Source organism: Podarcis liolepis (genome assembly GCF_965112155.1).
Source record: "Podarcis liolepis genome assembly, chromosome: 15".
Lineage (NCBI taxonomy): Eukaryota > Metazoa > Chordata > Lepidosauria > Squamata > Lacertidae > Podarcis > Podarcis liolepis.
In genome coordinates this window covers 11794150-11817487 of record NC_139566.1, presented here as the reverse complement: position 1 = coordinate 11817487, position 23338 = coordinate 11794150, and the positions used below count along the sequence as shown (strand labels likewise).

Genomic DNA, 23338 nt, shown 5'->3' with positions numbered 1-23338 from the left:
TCCAGTCCCCAGATTGAAAAAGATCAAAGGGAGATTTAGGGGAGCATGACCTGTTCACCTGCATGGGGTGCTGAGACGAGAGGATGCTGCAGCAGTGATGTAGAACGGAAGCCGAGAGGTGTGGGAGCACCAAATTTTGGTATCACACAGGACGCCATTGAAATTTGAAATCCCAAAGTCCAACAATGCAATTTCCCACCCTCATCAAAGACAGATTAGTTTCTACTCAGTCATTTGCGAACTCTGAAGCACACATGAATCAGCCAGGGCCAGATCAAAGGGTAGAGGCTTCCGATGTGACCGTGTTAATCTCGCCTCTAAAAAGCACCCTGTTAAAATCTGCGTCCATAATCACACACCGCACACTGTAGTTGTTTTGGAAATTTCTATTTATTACTTCCATTCTCTCTAATGACTGTGTTTTTCTGCACAATTGTTCACAACTCTTATAGGGGGCTGGGTGGAGACTCAATAAAAAAGAAAATTAAAAAAATGTTTAAGAATAGCTCATAAAAATATCAACACTTGAACATGCAACCCGCAGGTAGATTGCCACACATTAACAGCACATTTGTAATTTTCAAGTCCATCATGTACCTTTAGGGAAACGTCAATAATCAGTAAGATGCATGTGTGATTTGCACATTGTTATCTACACAGAGAAATAGCTGTGCTTTTTTTATCAGCACCATTCTTTTAATTAAAAAATAAATAACATTAAATTGCTTCTCTCAAATTTCCTATCCTGGCCTCTGGAGCGAAGGAGAACAGTGAGCCCCATCTTCCACACGACAGTTCTTGCTGATATTTGGGGGCGGCTGTTGGGTCTCCCCTGAATCTCAACATTGGAATTTATAACTACAAAGTCCATCACGCTTAGCCTTGTCTACACCAGGTGTGAGGAACCTTTGGCCCTCCAGATGTTGCTGAACCACAGCCGCCACCATCCCAGGCCACTAGTTGGATGGGAGCTGTAGCTCTGCAACATCTGGAAGAATTTGATATTTAAAACAAAAACATGCAAGTAGTCATCGAGGAGAAAACCAGAACTTTGTTAGACTTCCTTACACTCTGCACTCTTCCCCATTTTCCTGCTTTTTAAAAATTGCAGTGGTACCTCAGGTTACAGACGCTTCAGGTTAGAGACTCCGCTAACCCAGAAATAGTACCTCAGGTTAAGAGCTTTGCTTTAGGATGAGAACAGAAATTGTGTGGCGATGGCGAGGCAGCAGCGGGAGGCCCCATTAGCTAAAGTGGTACCTCAGGTTAAGAACAGTTTCAGGTTAAGAACGGACCTCCAGAACGAATTACAGTGGTGCCTCGCAAGACGAAATTAATCCGTTCCGCAAGTCTCTTCGTTTAGCGGTTTTTTTGTCTTGCGAAGCAACCCTATTAGCGGATTAGCGCTATTAGCGGTTTAGCGGATTAGCGGCTATTAAAGGCTTAGCGGCTAAAAGGCTATTAGCGGCTTAGAAAAAGGGGGGGGGAGCGGAAAAAAATCGGAACACTCGCAAGACGTTTTCGTCTTGCAAAGCAAGCCCATAGGGAAATTTGTCTTGTGAAGCAGCTCAAAAACGGAAAACCCTTTTGTCTAGCGGGTTTTCCGTCTTGCAAGGCATTCGTCTTGCGGGGCACCACTGTAAGTTCTTAACCCAAGGTACCACTGTACTTATTCCCACCTAAACTAGGACAGAAATTTTCAACCTTTTTGAGTCCACGGCTCCCTCGACCAACTACATTCTTCCTGTGGCACCCCTGTGGGGCTCAGAGCCCAGTTATGTCACCCCTTGCCTGCAGAGCTGGCAGCCTCTCGCCCTTTTTTGAACCCCCTTCCCTTGTGGAGAGTTTCCTCAGCCTCCTCTCCTTGGACGTCCTCTGGGCAGTCACTGCTACCACCCATAGTCTCTGAGCTGCCCCGCACCCCACCCCAAAGAGAGCTGCCTCCTCACACTGCCCCACAGGGGCCTGGGAAGAGGATGCCCCCAGCCATAGTGGTTCAAAGGTAAAGGGACCCCTGACCATTAGGTCCAGTCGTGGCCGACTCTGGGGTTGCGGCGCTCATCTCTCTTTACTGGCCGAGGGAGCCGGCGTACAGCTTCTGGGTCATGTGGCCAGCATGACTAAGCCGCTTCTGGCGAACCAGAGCAGCGCACGGAAACGGCGTTTGCCTTCCCGCCGGAGTGGTACCTATTTATCTACTTGCACTTTGACGTGCTTTCGAACTGCTAGGTTGGCAGGAGCAGGGACCGAACAATGGGAGCTCACCCTGTCGCGGGGATTCGAACTGCCGACCTTCTGATCGGCAAGTCCTAGGCTCTGGGGTTTAGACCACAGCACCACCCACGTTGGTCCAAAGGAGACTGGCTAAAGGTGAATGTGAGGCCAGCACCTTACCTTGGGAGGCAGCAGTGGCGGCGGCAGGTACTGCCAAGCCTGCATGAGGAAAAGGCTCCTCTTCAGAACTGGGCGCTCAGTTCCCAGGCTGGCACTGCGCACAGCAAGCACAAGAAAGGCCAGTGCAGTGCCTGCCTGCCTGCCCTCCCACTAGTCTGTCCATTCCCAACAGCAAGGGCTGGAGGACTGGCTGGCTGGGTTCCCTCGTCCACTTGCTTGCTTACTCTGAGGTCGCCTCACGATGCCTTATGAGGAACGGCTAAGGGAGCTGGGCATGTTTAGCCTGGAGAAGAGGAGGTTAAGGGGTGATATGATAGCCATGTTCAAATATATAAAAGGATGTCATATAGAGGAGGGAGAAAGGTTGTTTTCTGCTGCTCCAGAGAAGCGGACACGGAGCAATGGATCCAAACTACAAGAAAGAAGATTCCACCTAAACATTAGGAAGAACTTCCTGACAGTAAGAGCTGTTTGACAGTGGAATTTGCTGCCAAGGAGTGTGGTGGAGTCTCCTACTTTGGAGGTCTTTAAGCAGAGGCTTGACAACCATGTCAGGAGTGCTCTGATGGTGTTTCCTGCTTGGCAGGGGGTTGGACTCGATGGCCCTTGTGGTCTCTTCCAACTCTATGATTCTATGATTCTATGATTCTGGCAACCAGCACCCCCTGGCCAGCCCCAGAAGGACCATTCGCCTGGGCAGCTTGTAGCCAGGGCCACTGCAACAAACAGCTGTGCAGGCCTTTGAGAGGCAGAGACACAAGAAGGAATCAGAGGGGGGAGGGAAGGAAAGAGGAACAGAGTCCAGTGTTGCCTGCGGCACCCCTGACCAACATTTAAGGCACCCCAGGGTGCCACGGCACACTGGTTGAAAACCACTGAACTAGGGGGTGCCCTACTAATGGAGGTTGAAATAATGCAACAAAATCAGATGCTGGATTGTTGCAATACATGTTTTATTATTATTATTGATGGATTCCATGCCCTTAGCTCAGCCAGAAGAGCAGAAGACTCTTAATTTCAGGGTTGTGGGCCTGAGTCCGTCAGGCAAAAGATTCCTGCATTGCAGCGAATTGGACTACATGACCCTCGTGGTCCCTTCCAACTAATTATATTCCAACTGATTCTAATTATATATCTCTACCTAGCTATCAATATTCAGTATATGAAAAACCCTCAGAGGAGAACAAAGTGCCAGGACACACTTGAGTCACTGTCCCTCCTTTGCATGAAGCAGACGGGCTTCTTTGAGTCAGCTTCAAACTTACCATATTTTTTGCTCTATAAGACTCACTTTTTCCCTCCTAAAAAGTAAGGGGAAATGTGTGTGCGTCTTATGGAGCGAATGCAGGCTGCACAGCTATCCCAGAAGCCAGAACAGCAAGAGGGGTTGCTGCTTTCACTGCGCAGCAATCCCTCTTGCTGTTCTGGCTTCTGGGATTCAGAATATTTTTTTTCTTGTTTTCCTCCTCCAAAAACTAGGTGTGTCTTGTGGTCTGGTGCGTCTTATAGAGCGAAAAATACAGTATTTAGAATTTTGCAGTCAGAAAACTGAGAAAGGAGGTACAGTGGTACCTCGGATTACAAACACTTCAGGTTACAAACACTTTGGGTTACAGACTCTGCTAACCCGGAAGTAGTACCTCAGGTTAAGAACTTCACCTCAGGATGAGAACAGAAATCGTGCCCCGGTGGCGCGGTGGCAGTGGGAGACCCCATTAGCTAAAGTGGTACCTCAGGTTAAGAACGGTTTCAGGTTAAGAACCGACCTCCGGAAGGAATTAAGTTCGTAACCAGAGGTACCACTGTATTTCAATTTGGGCATGCCTGAAGTTTCATGTCGCTTCATCACAAAAAAATGTTGTTTTATGGTTTAGCATTGGTTTTATTTTGAATTATATCTGGGTTGGGGGCGGCGGCACCATAATCTCCTCAGTGCTTAGAGCCTCTAAAGGTCTTAATCAAACTCTGAGAAAGAGGGCGGTTTTTTCTTTCCATCCGAAGGCCTCATTCTGATCTGTGCTGCCATAACCCAGGATTCTCTGGTTGCCCAGTTCACCCCTCGCTTCCCACTATGCGTAACTCCCCGCCCTTCAAAATCACAAGATCCTCTGCTCCGATGTTTCTTTTCCACCACCTCGGAGGAAATTTCCAGACGTCATGCCTCTTTCACAGAGCTCAGGGGGCGGATTTAATTACCCAGAAGGTTCCCTTAACGTGCCGACCCCTGGTGCCTCCATTCCTCTCTTCAGCGCCATATGGTCTCCTACCCAAAGCAGCTTCTCGGGAACAAGGAGGCCTACAGGAAGCAGCCAAACCGGGTGAGTCATCCCAGATCTTCAGAGTGACAAAGTCTCCAGAGCAGGGATGGGGAAGTGGGGGGGGGGGAGGATGTTGGCTCAGAGCCCCCAGGGCTCGGTTGGCATGTGCCGAAGCCGCCCACGGGGCTAGGTGTCTCCTCCCCATCATCACTAGCTGAGCGGCAGAGCCTTTCGACCGAGGGTCTCTGCCCACTGCATAAAAAGCACCCTGGGAGCTGAGGTTCTTACGCAATTGCAACATCCCCTGGGACTCATTGCCACCAAGAGGTGAGCTGCTGGTGGCTGCTAGCTTAAGACAGGGTTGCCGTATTTCAAAAAGTAAAAACCAGGGCACCCCAAAAGTTGTTGAGCTAAAAAAATGCAATTTTTAGGGCAAAAGGCAGCCTTTCGAAAAACTCCCCCCCCCCCCGGATGTCAATTCCGCCTTTAAAATCCCAGTTATGTCCAGGGAATTCTAGATGTATGGCAGCCCTAGCTTTAGAGGGCTTTTAGAAGGAGGGGGGATATACAAAGTCAAGACAGCTATTAGCTTCTTGGGAATCTGGATTTTAAAAACGCTAGGTAACACTGAAGACATCCGCCTGTATTATCAGTGCTTTCAGAAGCCAGAGGGCTTGCTGAACAATGAGTTCCAGTGATTGGGGAACAGGAACAGGGTCCCAACACCACACAATGCATTAATCCGTCATTTACCACTCTTAAAAATTCATTATTGTTCTTTGAAACGTTTGGCACGGCCAACTGCTTAGTCTTCCACTTGAAACTCTGCCGGAGTCCACATAAATACAGTGGTGCCCCGCAAGACGAATGCCTCGCAAGACGGAAAACCCGCTAGACGAAAGGGTTTTCCGTTTTTGAGCTGCTTCGCAAGACGATTTTCCCTATGGGCTTGCTTTGCAAGGCGAAAACGTCTTGCGAGTGTTCCGATTTCCCCCCGCTTCCCCCCCTTTTTCTAAGCCGCTAAGCCGCTAATAGCCTTTTAGCCGCTAATCCGCTAAGCCTTTAATAGCCGCTAAGCCTTTAATAGCCGCTAAGCCTTTAATAGCCGCTAAACTGCTAATAGCACTAATCCGCTAAGCCGCTAATAGGGTTGCTTCGCAAGACGAAAAAACCGCCAGATGAAGAGACTCGCGGAACGGATTCATTTTGTCTTGCGAGGCACCACTGTAATAATAAGTGTACGTCCTTCCCCTGGTCGCCCTCGCCTCTGTTGTCATCAGATTTTTGATTGTAATCTCCTCAGGAGCAGGGACTTGCCTTCTGATCCTTTGTAAAGGCGTTGTGCACTTTGTAGAGTGGCCCATTAGGGACCTCAGCCAGCCTCTACCTGCCTGCCTTCTTACTTACTCCAGGGAGTTGTCCCAGCTGGTCAGCTTCCTCCTCCTTCATCTCATTGTTGAACTGTTAATTATGACAGCCCCCTTGAGAGTTCTCCTGGCAGTCTGGGCAAAGGAGCCCAACAAAAGCTTTTAGGTTATTTTTAATAACCTAAAGAGGAGGATGGGGGGATGTCAGGAAACTGACATCAGAGCAACAGGCGAAGGAGAGGCTCTCCGATTCTGCAGGGGAAGGTACAAGCACTAGGGGGAGACGCAGCTTGATGGAGGGGGAAGGAAATCAGCATAACACCAAGGAGCCAGGAGAGCAAATGGGAGAAGAGGTGGAAGGGCTCCGGGATTCTTCCTTGGAAGTCAGTGAGGAGAGCCCTGGTCCTCCACTACCCACGCCCTCCTTGCGCAGGAGACTCCCGCGCAATGAGAGGCGGAGACGATTGGGAGTCAAACAACTCTTATGCTGGCAACGGTTTAAGAAACGCCCACAGACAGATTCTGCGAGCGACTGAGGCAGCCACGCTGAGATGGGCTGAGCAGTCAGGACGGTTTAACCCAGGCAGCCAAGCTCCAAAAGGGGACAGTTTACGCACGAGTAACTCCAAACCACTACAGGATAAAACTAGAATTAGCCAGCTCTGCCTGTCATTGCCTCTGGAGCCACCTGCTGTTGGGCTCCCTGCATTCTGTCCAATGGTCGCCAGCCAACACTGGCGATGGAATCCAACATTTATACATGGAATGAGGGCCGCAGGGAAACCTGGGGAGGGGGCTGCCTGTGTGAGCTCTGTCTTCTTGGAGGAGCTGTAGCTCAGCGGGAGACCACCTGCCCAATCCCAAGCATCTCCAGGTAGGCCCAAGAAAGTAGTACCAATGCTAAACCATGGTTTATTAAACTGTGATTTAAGAAACCATGGCTTATTGTTCTGTGCGAACCCAGCCCACCATCTTAACTAAGGTTTATTAATTATGGTTAAAAGCAGCTTGTTAACCGAGGTTTTCTAGTTGGCTTATCAACCATACTTAAGGTTAAGCATGGCTTAGCAATACATGGGATCACAGACCGTGACCTCTTTAGCTATGGCTAAGGAGCCATCAATGCCCCAAATCTGCAGAGCTGTGAGAAAAGGGAGGCAAAAGTTCAGACGTCTCTCAAGGCTTGGTTGCTGTCAATTTTAAACTATTCTGTGACACAATGAACCAAAGTTTAGGTAATCGTCTGCCAGATGCCTCACCTTTAACCATGGTTTACATTAACCATGGTTTAGTGATAGGTGCAAACTGGACAATATTAAGCTACAGGTATGGATCGTTCGGCTTGGTATAAAGTCACAGCCTATGCTCTTTCCTATAACTAGCGGGGGAATATGGGTTGTATCCAATGTTAGTCCTACCCAGAGTAGACCTATTGAAAGTAATGGAGATGACTAATGTACAGTGCCAGATTAAACCCTGTGGAGGCCCCTAGAAATCTCGGGGGGCCCTTTGCAAATTATCTCCTAATACATTTTTTATTTTCTTTCAAGAGCAAATCAGTATTATTTTGATCCATTGTGGCAGGGCCTCTAAAAGGCAGGAGGTCCATAGGCCGGTGCCTACTCTGTCTGTTTGGTAATCTGGCACTGCTAACGTAGGTCCATTAACTTTAATAGGTCTACTCTGGGTAAAACTTTGATGAATACCCCCCACATACACACACAAATTATACCACATGCAAACAAATGTGGCTGTATAGGATGATACAGGTTTTCCTGCTCACAAACACGAAGGTGCAGAAAACCAACCCTTATCTGCAGCTGAATTGACATGCTTGCCTCGTGCAGCTCACAACTAAGTGGGGCAGCAGCCATGGGGCAGAGGGGCATGGGCCCCTCCCGAGAACAAGCCTGGCCTGCCATCTTTCTCTGGAGTGGAGAGGGTTGGGTTTGGGCCGAGAGGGGCTCTCCTGAGCTCCTTCAAGGGCTCCTTCGCCTCGCTCTGAAACTTGTCCTTGCAGCTGCCGGGTGCGTTAAATGGATTCCTCCTGCTGGGTCAGCTAATGCAATTTGCAAGTAAGTGGGGCAGCTGTGTTGTGGTGCTGGTGCCAGGACTCTCCAGAGACCAGGCCCAGTACAAGCACCTCACCTATACCCTCCTTGATGGCAGCCCTGAGCATCCACAACAGCGTTCAGCCTCCTTTCTCGCTAGCTTTATGCCAGGAAGCTTTAACTAACTCTCATACCTCAGGTATGTACCTCAGGTTACATACGCTTCAGGTTACATACACTTCAGGTTACAGACTCCGCTAACCCAGAAATAGTGCTTCAGGTTAAGAACTTTGTTTCAGGATGAGAACAAAAATCACGCGGCGGCAGCAGGAGGCCCCATTAGCTAAAGTGGTTCTTCAGGTTAAGAACAGTTTCAGGTTAAGAACGGACCTCCAGAACAAATTAAGTACTTAACCCGAGGTACCACTGTATATACAAACCAATTGCTCTCTCAATTTGCCTTACCCAAACATATAAACCCCTTGACACCTTATATGTCCACTCTGAAGAACTAGCCCTGTTCCAGGTGCTGCATAATACTCATTCTGCATTTATAAGAAGCCAATCTTTTATTGTGTGGCAGCACCCAGCACTTTGGAACTCCCTGCCTATTGACATTTAGAAAGGCACCTTTGTTGTACTGCTTTCGGACCCTGCCAAAGGGATTTTTTTTAAGGCAAGCCTACCTGGGCATATAGAACATTGCATGTATTTTAATCTGGTTCTTATCATCGTTGATTTCCATTATCTTTGGAATGTTCAAATGGTTGTTTTTAACTATTTAACAGATTATTTCATTGGTATTATTATTATTATTTGTTTATTGAATTTATATATATTTGTTCTGTATCCTTTTTGTAAACTGCTTTGAAGTTTCTTCTTCTTCTTCTTACAGTCAAATGCAATATGCAATTTTAAGGATGAAACACACAGATAACTATCTGAGCGCTAGTCCTTAGGCAGTCAAAATGTTCAGGGGGTGCTGCTGCTGCTATTTTATCCTGCTTCCGTTGCACTGCAGCGCAAGAGAGCTCCCTCCAGATGGTAATCATAGAACTGTAGAGTTGGATGGGACCCCGAGGGTCATCTAGTCCAGCCCCCTGCAATGCGGGTAACATTGCGGGAAGCACCGCAGAACAACTCCAATGGCAGCATAATGGATAGAGCAGGGGTAGGCAACCTAAGGCCCGTGGGCCGGATGCGGCCCAATTGCCTTCTAAATCCGGCCCGCAGACGGTCCAGGACTCAGCGTGTTTTTACATGAGTAGAATGTGTCCTTTGATTTAAAATGCATCTCTGGGTTATTTGTGGGGCATAGGAATTCGTTCATTATTTTTTTCAAAATATAGTCCGGCCCACTGCATGGTCTGAGGGACGATGGACCGGCCCACGGCTGGAAAAGGTTGCTGACCCCTGGGATAGAGTGTCGGGCTAGCAGCTGGGAGAGTCCAAGGTTCAAATCCACAACGTTCACCGGGGTGGCCTTGGGCCAGTCACTGGCTCTCAGCCTAACCTACCTCGCAGGGTCGTTGTGTGGATAAAACTAGGAGGGGGAGAACCACTAATGCCACCTTGAGCTCCTTTGAGGGGGGGGAAGAGTAGCGATATAAACACCATCGATAAAATGGAACAATCTGCAAAAATCCTCCCCTAGAAGAGGAAGAAGAAGAGTTTGGATTTGATATCCTGCTTTATCACTACCCGAAGGAGTCTCAAAGCAGCTAACATTCTCCTTTCCCTTCCTCCCCCACAACAAACACTCTGTGAGGTGAGTGGGGCTGAGAGACTTCAGAGAAGTGTGACTGGCCCAAGGTCACCCAGCAGCTGCATGTGGAGGAGCGGGGAAGTGAACCCGGTTCACCAGATTACAAATCCACCGCTCTTAACCACTACACCACACTGACTCCCCTATTGCACTATGAGTGTGCCAATCGCATTGTTGCAGAATACACACACAAAGCCCACCACCAGTCTGGAGGGACCATCTGAATAGGCCATTCCACTTTGCAGTGGTTTTCCAGAGTCCAGCTGATGTTGTAAGCTCTGGCCAACAGTGATCCCCGCACACCTACGGGCCAAGGAGAGAGAACGCCTCCCTGCTTCACTAAGGCCTCCCTCTTCCCTTTTCCCTTCCTCTGACAGCCACGACTGAACCGGCACTCGTCACCTGTCAAAGGCACACCGTGCGCTACAGGCGCCTGTAGTGGGTTGCCTAGCGACACTCGCACGCTGCGTTCTCCTCCGTTCGGAACAGGAGAACATTCCACGGCCCTGGGTTCCTTCGCTTCCTACCCCAACCTCCTCTCCCAGCTTCCTAACCACCTCTGCTTCCTTCACTGGCCACCAAATACCCCAAAATATGGCCGGGGGACAGGGCAGGGCGGGGAAGGGAGGGCAAGATTTCTGAGATCATCAGCCTAGACCTTGAAAGGAAATGTTATAAAAAAGCAGTGTTAAGGAGAGCAAATAAGTCAAATGCAGGATCATGTCCCACCCCCCACAAATCTTAAGTTCTCCACATTTCCACATCAGTTTGCACTGGGGGAGGGAGGGGAAGAGTCCTAATGAAAATTCACCAGCATTTTCATGTGAATTTTCTCTCAGTGTGCACACTTCTGAAACGCCTTAATGTACACATTTGTGCAAGCAATCGTCTCTAGAGCATTTATTTATTTTATGCCGTGCCTTTCAACTTACAGTCTTGTTTTCTATATGTCATTTTCATTAATGTATGGATTTATAGGCACACGTTACCCTAATATGTGTGCTTTCGTACGCGTCGCATGCCTGGAGGACATACAGCTGCAGAATTTGGAGATGTGCAAATCCCAAAGGACGGCTGTTCTCCGGTTCGTTTATTGTTTCAGAAATTAGGAAGGACCGCCTGCTAAATGCAAGCTGAATCAGATCCACACACCCCATCCCAATCCCTAGATAAGGGTAAGCAAGAGATTGGGGTGGGTTTCTTTTTAAAAATAATAATAATAGTGGAAGATTTTTGCTGTATAGTTTGGGGGGGGGGGATTTAAGAGGATGAGGTGGTCAAAGTCCTGGGGACAGGGCTTCAGTTAAAAAGATGTACAGTGGTACCTCGGGTTACAGATGCTTCAGGTTACAGACGCTTCAGGTTACAGACTCCACTAACCCAGAAATAGTACCTCGGGTTAAGAACTTTACCTCAGGATGAGAACAGAAATCGCACGGCGGCAGTGGGAGGCCCCATTAGCTAAAGTGGTACCTCAGGTTAAGAACAGTTTCAGGATAAGAACGGACCTCCAGAACGAATTAAGTTCTTAACCTGAGGTACCCACTGTATTTGGATGGCAGGAAGACAGAAGAAGGGTTGTGGCTCAGTAGGTGAGCATCTGCCCTGCATGTAGAAGTTCCGGGTTCAATCCCCAGCATCTCTGGGGAGGGTTTGGAGAGTTCCCTGCCTGAAGTCCTGACTAGCTGCTGCCAGTCAGTGTGGGCAACACTGAGTTAGGTGGGCCAATGGCCTGGGGCTCTGTATAATAAGGCTATAGCCGTGTCTGAGTAAACATGTTTGTCTAAAAGGCAACGGCAAGAGGAGGATGTACGCAATGCACACCCCTTGCATTGAGTGCGGAGGAATGTGAGAATCGGGAGGGTAGATTAAATCAGGGAACCTGTGGCCCTCCCAGAGAGTGTGGGACTCCAACTCCCATCATCCCTGACCACTGGGTGTGCTGGCTGGGGCTGATGGGCGCTGAAGTCCAACAGCTTCTGAAGGTTCCCCCAAATTTCCCCATCCCTCAATTAAAGAATCCACAAGCCAGAAGGGATGCCAATTAGCATAATACAGTGGTGCCTCGCAAGACGAAAAGAATCCGTTCTGTGATTCTCTTCGTCTAGCGGTTTTTTCGTCTTGCGAAGCAAGCCCATTGACGGATTAGAGGATTAGCGCTATTAGCGGCTTTTAGCGGTTTATCTGCTGATCGGATCAGCTGATAAGCGGCTTAGCGGCTTAGAAAAGGGGGGGGGAAGGAAAAAAACCAGCAGGAACTCGCAAGACATTGTCGTCTTGCGAAGCAAGCCCATAGGAAATTCGTTTTGCGAAGCACCTACAAAACGGAAAACTCTTTCGTCTAGCGAGTTTTCCGTCTTGCAAGGCATTCGTCTTGCGGGGCACCACTGTATTAGATTGTGTGTCAATATGTTCTATGGCTGGGAACAACCAATTGTGTTTCTAATCGAAACTTGAATTTTGACCCCCAAATTGCCACGAAACCCAAATATGTTTATCTAAAAGGTTTAATCCTTGGTGATGTTTTGGAAATGGTTATCGATCTTATCATTGCTGCTGGGAACAGTAGAGTGACAAGCTTTAGGAGTGTGGAACATGGCACAAAATTATTTGGTTTTTTTAAAAAATACAGACTACAGCTACCTAAATTGGCATACTACGAAAGCAGGTCTGAAGATCAACAGCCAAACGAGTTTAGAGAGCGATGGAGTATTTTTCTGATGTTGTAGAACGATAAATCCCAAGACAATATTCAACCCTATAGTTCTTTTGCCTTTTTGTCATTGAAATAAAATAAATTTTGTTTTGTGTTCTTGTATTTTTCCTATCCTGGTCCCTTAACGTTGGTTGCTTCTTATGTTATTCATAAGTTATTTTTTAAATATCTGTCTATCTGTTTATTTATCCTATCTCCCAAAAAGAGCCCAGGATGGGAAACACACCTAACAATAGGGCAGTGATAAAAAAAGAAAGAATAAAAATAAAATAAAATACAGTAACTGAAATGTTTAAAAAACTGTTTTAAAAAAACATTTGAAACAAATTGAAAAACAGATGTAACCAAATCACATGTTTGGATAGACTCCGCTGAAATAGAAACATTTCCCACAAAAGTCTAAATGGAGATGGGGTCAACCAGCAGTGAGTTCCAACGAACAGGCCACACTTAAGAAAAGACTTAAGAAAAAACTCCATATAAACATGGAATGATCATTGCATGAAGAAGGGCAAAGTCTGAAGATTGAAGTGATCACATCAGTACATACGGGATCGAATCGTAGATTGCAGAGTGGGAAGGGGAACCCAAGGGCCATCTAGTCCAACCCCCACAATGCAGGGATAAGGCACTCCTCTCAAGTAAATATGTTTTCTGTTTGCTCAGAAGCCCCATAAAAATAAAAAACCTCCAAAAGCTAAAAAAATAAAATAAAAGTATAGTTCCAGCCACAGGAGAACAGTGACAAAAATATATGGTTTATACTGATTACCGGTAGATTTCCACTATCATTCATTTTGATATGAGGAATTTAAGAACAATCACGTTGCATCTGTAATATTAGAAGCAGGTTTTTTTGTTTTGTTTTTAAGGATTTATTCCTAAAAGAAGAATATTTTCCCCAAGACCTCATCAGCTGAAGAATTTCGTTTGGCGCTATTGCCATGCATTCTTGATCCTATTTTCTATTTTTATTTTTTTGATATGGTATACTATTCTTAATGAGATAGGTTTTCTTAAGCTGCAGAGTTTAGAAGGAGAAATCAATTGGGTGCGATGAGACGCTTAAAGAGGGAGCCTTCACTTCATCGACGCCTTCTAATAAGACGACATTTTCGGTTTTGAATTTAATGGAATATTTTTAACAAACAATTTGCAAGAGACAGAGAGAGCCCCACAGGCATGCAGGCGTCAAAAAGGAGCAGCGGTGGTGCAGGGAGAACCTTTAAGCGGCTCTCTGCACTCCAGCGAGAAGGAGCAGCATGGGGCAATGGTCGGAGCGTCGTATTCAGAGTTTCCCGGCACACTCGCCATTTCTGTGATTCACTCGCACCATTTTCTCTCAGACAGCTCCCTCCTCGCCAGCCACAACACTGTCTCCTCACGTTCTCACACAGAATTGTGGAGCCCAACCCTACAGAGAGGCAGGAATCTTTTGCCCAAGTTGGGGCCCAAACCCTTCAGTCTCATGCTCTGCCGAATGAGCTACTCCAACTGTTTTTACACAAGTGGGACCGGGCACACCAAAATGGAGGTGCCCTGGCCTCCCGTTCTCCTCCTTTTCCTTCACATTTGCACCCCATATAATTTTTACACAGGTTCTCTTTTCCTCTTTCTCACCCCAACCCGTGTCTGTTCACACACACTGCCTTTCCCTGCACCTATCTGAAGAAGTGACGGTAGTGTGTCTCTCAGTGAAAGAAATAACTGTATGCATACACCCACACACACACCCACACACCCACACACACCATATTTTTCCGTGTATAACACGCCCCTGTGTATAAGATGCCCCCTCTTTTTGGGACTCCAAATTGAGAAAATGGGGGGATTGCCCAGACTTGTTGAGCTTTTTTTGGAGGAGGGGTTGCCAAAGATCGCTCACCAGCAGAATCACAGCCAATCGAACAATCGATTGCAGCAGCAGCAGCCGGCATACCTTGACATACCCCCCAATCGCTCTCAAAAACGGCGCTGACAATCTCCTGCTCGCAGCAGCCACCAATCGCCCATCCCACCTCTCTACTATCCATGTATAAGATGATCCCGAATTTTTAGCATAGTTTTTTAAAGAATATAACCTTTTCTTATACAGTGGTACCTCGGGTTAAGTACTTAGTTCATTTGAGAGGTCCGTTCTTAACCCGAAACTGTTCTTAACCTGAAGCACCACTTTAGCTAATGGGGCCTCCTGCTGCCACTGCACGATTTCTGTTCTTATCCTGAAGCAAAGTTCTTAACCCGAGGTACTATTTCTGGGTTAGCGGAGTCTGTAACCTGAAGCATATGTAACCCGAGGTACCACTGTACAGTGAAAATATGGTGTGTGCGCATATATAGAGTACGTGTATATGTATGTGTGTATATTTATATTTGTGTGTGTGTGTGTGTGTGTGTGTATATGAGAGAGAAAGAGACCTGCTGTGAGGAAACTTTGAATAGGAGGGTGTTGACTGTAAATATGTGTGAGAGATGGAAGAAAACACAGTTATGGATTTGGGTGGGGAAAAGAAGCGTTAGGTGTGAGGAGAGACCAGGCGCATCATAACGCACAAACACATTCCTCTCTCACACACACATTTCCCTTTCATTCCTTCTGCCTAAATCCACTCTCAGACCGCTGCTTGTGCAACAGAAACCTCCCTTTTTCTCCCCTGAACATTCCCTCCCCTCAAGACCTGCTCCAGAGGGGCTGGAGGACCCTCAGCGCGGATCTTGACAGTGTGTGGGGAGAAGAACTCCTGTTGCAGGACTGGGAAACTGGTACACACAGGACTGGATGCAATCACTCGGTTCAAATAGGCAGTCACAAAGCTGGTGGCCTTGGGCCAGTTACTATTGCTCAGCCTAGCCTACCCTCACAGGGTTGTTGTGGGATAAAAGCAGGGGCCACGGCTGTAAAGGAAAAGCAGGAGGTAATTTTTTATTTCTCATACCCCGTTAAGGTGTTTACACGGTGAGCCACTCTGAGTCCACCTGGTGCAAAAAGGCAGGGCGTACGCTTTGAAAGACAAACCAATCAATCCAATAAAATAAATTAGCTCTTGCATAAAAAACATATAAGCTAAAGATTATAACAGGTTCTCCAGTGAACACAGTTTAGCAGTTTTGAATGCTGGGTTTGGGCACAGAGGGCCGTATCCAGTCTAACTCGTACTCAAAGTAGACCCATTGAAATTAATAAACAGAGCTATGTCCATTAATTTCAATGGGTCTACTCGAAAGTAGAACTCGGTTGGAGACAACCCAGAGGATGCAAATCTAAATCCCTGCTCAGGGACAAAAGCTCACCAGCACTTTGGCTGAATTGGTTTCTCTCCACTGAAGCCCACCTCACAGGTTGTTGTCAGGATAATTTGATAGGAGCCCCCTTCGCCATCACACTCAGAGTCACCGACATGATTGGAGGGAGAAGACAGAAATGCAGCAAGCCAAGAAACCCAGACAGACAAATGATGGTCTGAGACAAGCAGACAGCGGAAGTCAGCAAAGAAATGCTGATCCCACCAAAAAGGAATAGCTCTGGTGCATCCAGAAATCAGAGCAGGATGCCAAAAGGAAGCTCTCTCTCCCCCCGCCCCGGACTCCAGGGAAAGCAGGGCATCAGTCAACCCCACACCACAAATCATTATGTAGTCACTGGCCCATTTTAACACTGACTACATGCTAAATCAGGGGCTGTGGTTTAAACCACAGAGCCTAAGGCTTGCTGATCGGAAGGTCGGCGGTTCGAATCCCCGCGACGGGGTGAGCTCCCGTTGCTTGGTCCCTGCTCCTGCCCACCTAGCAGTTTGAAAGCACGTAAAAGTGCAAGTAGATAAATAGGTACCGCTCTGGCGGGAAGGTAAACGGCGTTTCCGTGCGCTGCTCTGGTTCACCAGAAGTGGCTTAGTCATGGTGGCCATATGACCCGGAAGCTGCACGCCGGCTCCCCCGGCCAATAAAGCGAGATGAGCGCCGCAACCCCAGAGTCGGCCACGATAGGACCTAACAGTAAGGGGTCCCTTTACCTTTACCTTTACATGCTACATAGTTCAGTCCATTGAGCACGGGATTCTGAATCTCAGGATCGTGGGTTTGAGCCCCACATTGGGCAAAAAGATTGCTGCATTTCAGGGGGTTGGACTAGATGACCGCCCTGAGACCCCCAGGTACAGGGTGGTATATAAATTAAATAAATAACAAATAAATAAATGACCCCTTCCAATTCTACAATTCTATGTTCAGATTAAATGGGTTGCATCCAACGTTAGTCCTACTCAGAGTAGACCCACTGAATTAATCAAGATGACTGACTTAGGTGCATTACTTCCAAGGGGTCTACTCTGAGTAGAATTTAGCTGGAAACCACCCACTGATTTTATGTCGTCTTCTACCTCCATCGGAGGATGAACTAAGAGCAGGAAATCACTTGAACATTCAGGACTACGGACAGCTCCCCAGTCTGTTACCGGAATGGGAGAACGCTCAGAAGCTGCCTTAGGAGACCAGGCTACGGCGTCCCCTAGCTCAGAATTGTTATGAACCATAAATTTATTGCCTGCCCTTCTCCAGCAGGTCCCAGGGCAGGTTAACACACAATTTAAGATTCACTATTAAAAACAGCCAAAACAAATGACAGAGGAGGCAACCAAAAGGTCATTATATAAACATTTAATTGGTGACTTATTAGTGGCAGCAAGAATAGTATCGACAGCAAGCAATTGGAAAGACGCAAAGGGTTTAAATGTACAAAAAGTACAAAAAATGGTATAATGTAATTTGGGATGCAAAAAACTTTGTGTAGCTAGAAACCCCTGAGAGACTGTCCATTCATTTAGCATGCACAGAGACGCTACAAGACAAACTGTACCTGCCTCATTCCGTAATATATGGGTTTGATAACGTTTTCCTTTGTATCAATATTAACAACTTTTGGACCCTTTGCATGCCCGTTCCTTTGTAAACTATTGGTATTTCTCTTTAGAACTGAGCAATGTCTTCAGGCTGGGGTGGGTGGGAAAGAGTGGGGTGTTTATGTATTTCGTAAAATTTATATACTGTTTGATTTTGGTGGAGAAACCTCCTTAGCTTGTCATTCCCCCCCCCCCCTGTTCAACATGCAACCATTATTATTTAATAAAGGTTATTTCAAAAACAAGAACAGTTGGCAGTCACTGGAGCAGGGTGGGTCCTGAGAACAGAGGTAGCATTCACCCAAATTTGTACTGTGAGGGTGCCAGGCGAGGGAATCCCACAGCTTAGAGGGCTGTTCTCTGTGGCAGACCACCCCAAACCTCCGAGAGGCAGGCCCCCCCTCTGCCGTGTACTATCAGTTCTGACAGAGGGCCCCTCCACATTGGGGTTTTATTGCAGGTATAATTCTGTTGACACAACAACATACTAAAGGTAAAGGTAAAGGGACCCTTGACCATTAGGTCCAGTCGTGGCCGACTCTGGGGTTGCGGCGCTCATCTCGCTTTATTGGCCGAGGGAGCCGGCGTACAGCTTCTGGGTCATGTGGCCAGCATGACTAAGCCTCTTCTGGCGAACCAGAGCAGCGCATGGAAACTCCGTTTACCTTCCCGCCAGAGCGGTACCTATTTATCTACTTGCACTTTGACGGGCTTTCAAACTGCTAGGTTGGCTGGAGCAGGGACTGAGCAACGGGAGCTCAACAACACACTAGTGGTTGATTTATTCCATTTGTTATTCTGTGGCAGTTCCTCAATGCTATCACAACACTGTTGTCTAGAGAGGCTACTACCGCACAACAAAAGTGGGGCAAAGAAACACAACCTGCAGAACATTTGCGGTGCAGAAAGTTACAGGATAGACACTGATTTTAAACTGAAAAACTCACAGACACCCAAAACTTCCGCAGGGAGAAATGTTGTTTTGTAATAGTCTCTATTTATAAAGCATCGGCAATAAAGACAGATAAACCGCCTGGCTCAAAAGAACCTCCTATTCCCCATTCATTCCCTGTGCAGATATGTATCATTCGCACAGAGGTGATTTATTTAACAAATCACGCGTAAAAATTGAGATCAATCACAGGCATTAGGTAATGTCACGTTCATTGTCTCAGTAGATTACTCTGGAGATTTCCGGGAGTTGACGGAGGTGCCCTTGTCCAAGACACAAATACTGTGGAAATGTGGCTTATAACTGCCCTGATACCATCAGGAGCACAAACCATCATGAATGAAAAATAAGAATGGATGCCTGGAAGGGGCCTGGCAGTGCAGAGAAAGGTGCTTGCCATCACCTGATACCTTATGGGAAGGGCCACAGCTTACTGGCAGACCATCTTTGCATGCAGAAGGTCCCTGGTTCAATGCTGGCACCTCCAGGAACGGCTGAAAAAGACCCCTTGCCTTGCCTGAAACCCTGGAAAGCCACTGTCCGTCAGTGTAGGAAGCACTGAACTAGTTAGACCCACGGTCTCACTCAGCAGAAGGAATTTTCCTATGTTCTACAAATAGCTCAGGGTGCGAAACCTGCTTCCCAGGAGCCGGATATGGTTTGTGGCTTCCCTCCCTGTGCAACATTTAGGCTCCCCCCAAAAAAACAACAACAACCCCAGAAGGTTCTATAGATGCCCATGAAACTTTTCCACAAGCCTAATAGGGATTCTCCCTTGGGAGAAAAGTGATGGCAAACCTAGACAGCAGCTTAAAAAGCAGAGACATCACCTTGCCAACAAAGGTCCATACAGTTAAAGCTACGGTTTTCCCAGTAGTGATGTATGGAAGTGAGAGCTGGACCATAAAGAAGGCTGATCGCTGAAGAATTGATGCTTTTGAATTATGGTGCTGGAGGAGACTCTTGAGAGTCCCATGGACTGCAAGAAGATTAAACATCTCCATTCTGAAGGAAATCAGCCCTGAGGGCTCACTGGAAGGACAGATCGTGAAGCTGAGGCTCCAATACTTTGGCCACCTCATGAGAAGAGAAGACTCCCTGGAAAAGACCCTGATGTTGGGAAAGATGGAGGGCACAAGGAGAAGGGGACGACAGAGGACGAGATGGTTGGACAGTGTTCTCGAAGCTACCAGCATGAGTTTGAGCAAACTGCGGCAGTGGAAGACAGGAGTACCTGGCGTGCTCTGGTCCATGGGGTCATGAAGAGTCGGACACGACTAAACAACAACAACAATAGGCAATCCAGGGATGGGGTGTCAAAATTCATTCAAAATTCGCCAGGCACATTTTGTAACTTGCTATCAGTCAAGTGAAGATGCCCGTGAGCCAGGATGGCACCTGACTTCTCCACTATCTGGAGTTTCCTGCCTGGGGATCCTTGGATCTGGACTGCTTTCACACACTACAGCAACACATCCTGCAGAATTCTGTCAGTTATATTTTATCTGCACAATCGGAATGAATTTCAGGAACCAAAAAGTCACATTGAAAAATATGACTCTCGAGCCGTCGCCCCCCAAATGGCAACTAGGCATTCCGTTTTGGTGATTGCAACCCTGGGTTTAAGGAGATATTTTGGCACCTAGCTTATATATCCAAAAGGACGCAGGTGGCGCTGTGGGTTAAACCACAGAGCCTAGGACTTGCCGATCAGAAGGTCGGCGGTTCGAATCCCCGTGACGGGGTGAGCTCCTGTTGCTCAGTCCCTGCTCCTGCCAACCTAGCAGTTCGAAAGCACGTCAAAGTGCAAGTAGATGAATGGGTACCGCTCCAGCAGGAAGGTAAACGGCATTTCCGTGTGCTGCTCTGGTTCGCCAGAAGCGGCTTTGTCATGCTGGCCACATGACCCAGAAGCTGTACGCCGGCTCCTTCGGCCAATAAAGCGAGATGAGCGCCGCAACCCCAGAGTCAGCCACGACTGGACTGGTAAGGGGTCCCTTTACCTTTACCTTTACATATCCAAATTTCTAACATTGGGTGTCAGTGGGAAGTCACATCTGGGGAGGGGAGGGTTAATCAACGCAGCCGCCTTCCTCTCCTGCTTGCTATAGGTGGTTGATCCCAACATCTGGTAAATCTGGCAAGCTGGAGAGGCAGGAATATTATCTCCATCACACCTCTGAAGGTGAGGAGGGGCTCCATTCTCCTCTAATCACTGCCAAAAGCAGTTGATTCTGCAAAGTTGTCCAAGTCCTTTTTAAAAGGCCATCTCAGGTCGCTGCACTTCATGGACAACAAAGTCCCAGAGCTCATAAAGCATGATTATTTCACATGCTTCAGGAACTTGCATTAAAAGGGGGGGGGGGGAGAAAACCAAACCCAGACCTTGAAGAGAATGCCCATGAGCCCTCACTCAAACGAAGCCCTGGGCAGAAATTATCTTATTTTTCCTCCCCTTTCCTCTGCAGCTAAGCTAAGCATATTCGCTCAGTTGTGCAGACTAATCAGGATTCCATAACAAACTCTGAAACACGTCACCAGCCTCCCCACTGTGCACCACCCCCAATATCGGAAGACCAGTCGAGGCGAATCGCAAGGTGCGAGAGAGCGGCTGCCGTGCTCAGGGGTCCTGCCTGCAAGCTTCCTGGTGGAGCATCTGGTCGGACACTGGGAGAGCAGGACGTTGGGCGAAATGGGCCTGATCCAGCTGCCACACACTTCCGGCTTCTTAGGCCACCCACCCTACAAAGATGGCTCGTGCCACGTCAGAAAACTGGCTCATCTAGCTCAATGGTGTCAATGTGTGCATTTGAAGTATGCATTTAAAGCACCACTTTGAGCAGCAATGGTTTTCTTCTGCCCCCCCCCAATAATTGGTGTGTGTGTGTGTGTGTGTGTGTGTGTGTGTGTGTGTGTGTGTTGGGAGACCCCTATGCCCCTCACAGAGCTGCAATTCACAGAGTGGTTTAACAACTGGGAAGAGAATGGGGGCAGCTCTCAGCACCCTCCAATTCCCAGAGTTCTCTGGGAGAAGCCATGTTTGTTTAAATTCCATGGTTCTGCTTCAAATGCATAGTGCAGAAGGGGCCTCAGAGGTGGGGGACATCTTGTCCGGCCAAGACCTGCATTGCCTTGTGGGGCATCCCCCTGGGGCTGCCTGTCAGTGATGGACAGAGCAACAGGTGCTACGCTTTCCTTTTTTCTATAGCAGGCTAAGCTGCAGCCGGGACGCGGGTGGCGCTGTGGGTTAAACCACAGAGCCTTGGGCTTGCCAATTAGAAGGTCAGCGGTTCAAATCCCCGCAATGGGGTGAGCTCCCGTTGCTCAGTCCCTGCTCCTGCCAACCTAGCACTTCAAAAGCACGTCAAAGTGCAAGTAGATAAATAGGTACCGCTCCAGCGGGAAGGTAAACGACATTTCCGTGCGCTGCTCTGGTTCACCAGAAGCGGCTTAGTCATGCTGGCCACATGACCCGGAAGCTGTACGCCGGCTCCCTCGGCCAATAAAGCGAGATGAGTGCTGCAACCCCAGAGTCAGTCACGACTGGACCTAATGGTCAGGGGTCCCTTTACCTTTACCTTTTAAGCTGCAGCCAGGGGAAAACCAGTGGTTTCTAAACACTCTCACCCACTGCTCTTCATCCAGGCAAGCAGGACGTTTTATTACAGTTCAAGGACACAGCCCTCAAAGAGTGTACAAAGCAGGGCTGGAAAGGTTTTGCAGAGGCAAAGTGCCCTGGGCGCACGTTTTTTAGGGGGTGCCTTCACAACAGGCACAGAGCCCTGGCAGCTGAGGCAGCAGGAGGGTTGGTCTAGTGAGCAAGTGGATGGAGGCAGTGGGCAAGGAGCTTGTTGGAAGTGGGCACTGTTCCCCCTCCCTGGCGTGTGCCCCTACCCCAGCTGCCCAGTCCACTGGGGGGGGGCTCAACACTTGCCCCGCCCCGGATGCCAGCAACCCATGCTACACCACTGAGGCGTTGTGACTTGGGAAAAGTCCAGAGTGCTGGACAGAGAGGCTGGGAGGACAGAGCGTGGCCCTTGGTCTTTAAGTTCCCTGCCCCTGGTCAACACTGGCTGGCAGCTGCTCTCCAAGGCTTCAGGTAGGGGTCTCTGCCAGTCCTACCTGGAGATGCTGGAGAGTGAACTTAGCCTTCTGCTATGGCTGTTCTTGACCTCTCAGCCTGACCTGCCTCACAAGGGTGATATTAAGATTATTTTGCAGGGGAGAGACAGCCATGGACACCACCCAGAGCTCTTTTGTGAAGGCAAGTGTGTCTTGCCTTCCTGGTGGTTAGAACTGTTTGACAGGGAACGGACTCCCTCAGAAGATGGTGGACTCTCCTTCCTTGGAGATTTCTAAGCAGAGGTTGGGCAGCCACCTGCCAGGAATCGTTGAGCTGCGATACCTGCATTGCAGGGGGTTGGACTAGATGACCACAGGGGTCTCTCCCGACTCTACAGTTCCATGAATAAAATTGACGCAAACAACCCATGAATGACCTCACACTTTCATGAGCAGTTCTACGCACGATTCCCCTTTCGCGTACGACGGCCCCGGGAGCGAGTTTTATTATGAATCTCTTGAGCCAGCCATTCCACCTCCTGCCTCTCCGGGCTGCCAAAGTTGCACAACCCCAAACCCCTTTTTGCATTTCTTTCTTGAAAAGATGTCCCCCGTCATCTCTGCCGCTGGTTTTTCAGCATCCGGGCACACAAATTTGCCTAGGTACCTGGCATTTCCCCCCACAAGCCCTTGCTCTTTCCTCGCAAAGAAACCTCTCTGTCTCTGTCGTCCCCCTATCACCTCGCCGCTGAGAAATCTGGAGCCAAAGCGACCAAAACCGGGGGTGACATGTGCCCCACGTATCATTACTTTCAGACTAAGCTGTTCCTCTCTCTCTCCCCCCCCCCCCGCCCCACAGTGAGAACGGATATCAAAGG

General features: G+C 48.2%; 1 protein-coding gene and 2 long non-coding RNA genes across 3 annotated transcripts in view; 1 reads left to right on the top strand and 2 right to left on the bottom strand.

The window, feature by feature from the left end:
* The window catches only part of LOC310694567, a 120768-nt gene that overhangs the window by 74063 nt on the left and 23367 nt on the right, over positions 1 to 23338 (top strand). The window lies entirely within an intron of this gene.
* CNIH2 (cornichon family AMPA receptor auxiliary protein 2) overlaps positions 1 to 23338 on the bottom strand; it is a 51976-nt gene that overhangs the window by 18222 nt on the left and 10416 nt on the right. The window lies entirely within an intron of this gene.
* LOC310694563 lies at positions 3047 to 6214 on the bottom strand. Its single transcript, XR_014519752.1, has 3 exons — positions 6060 to 6214; positions 3916 to 4690; positions 3047 to 3654 (listed from the first exon to the last, which is right to left on the bottom strand). It is a non-coding gene; the product is annotated as an uncharacterized lncRNA (long non-coding RNA).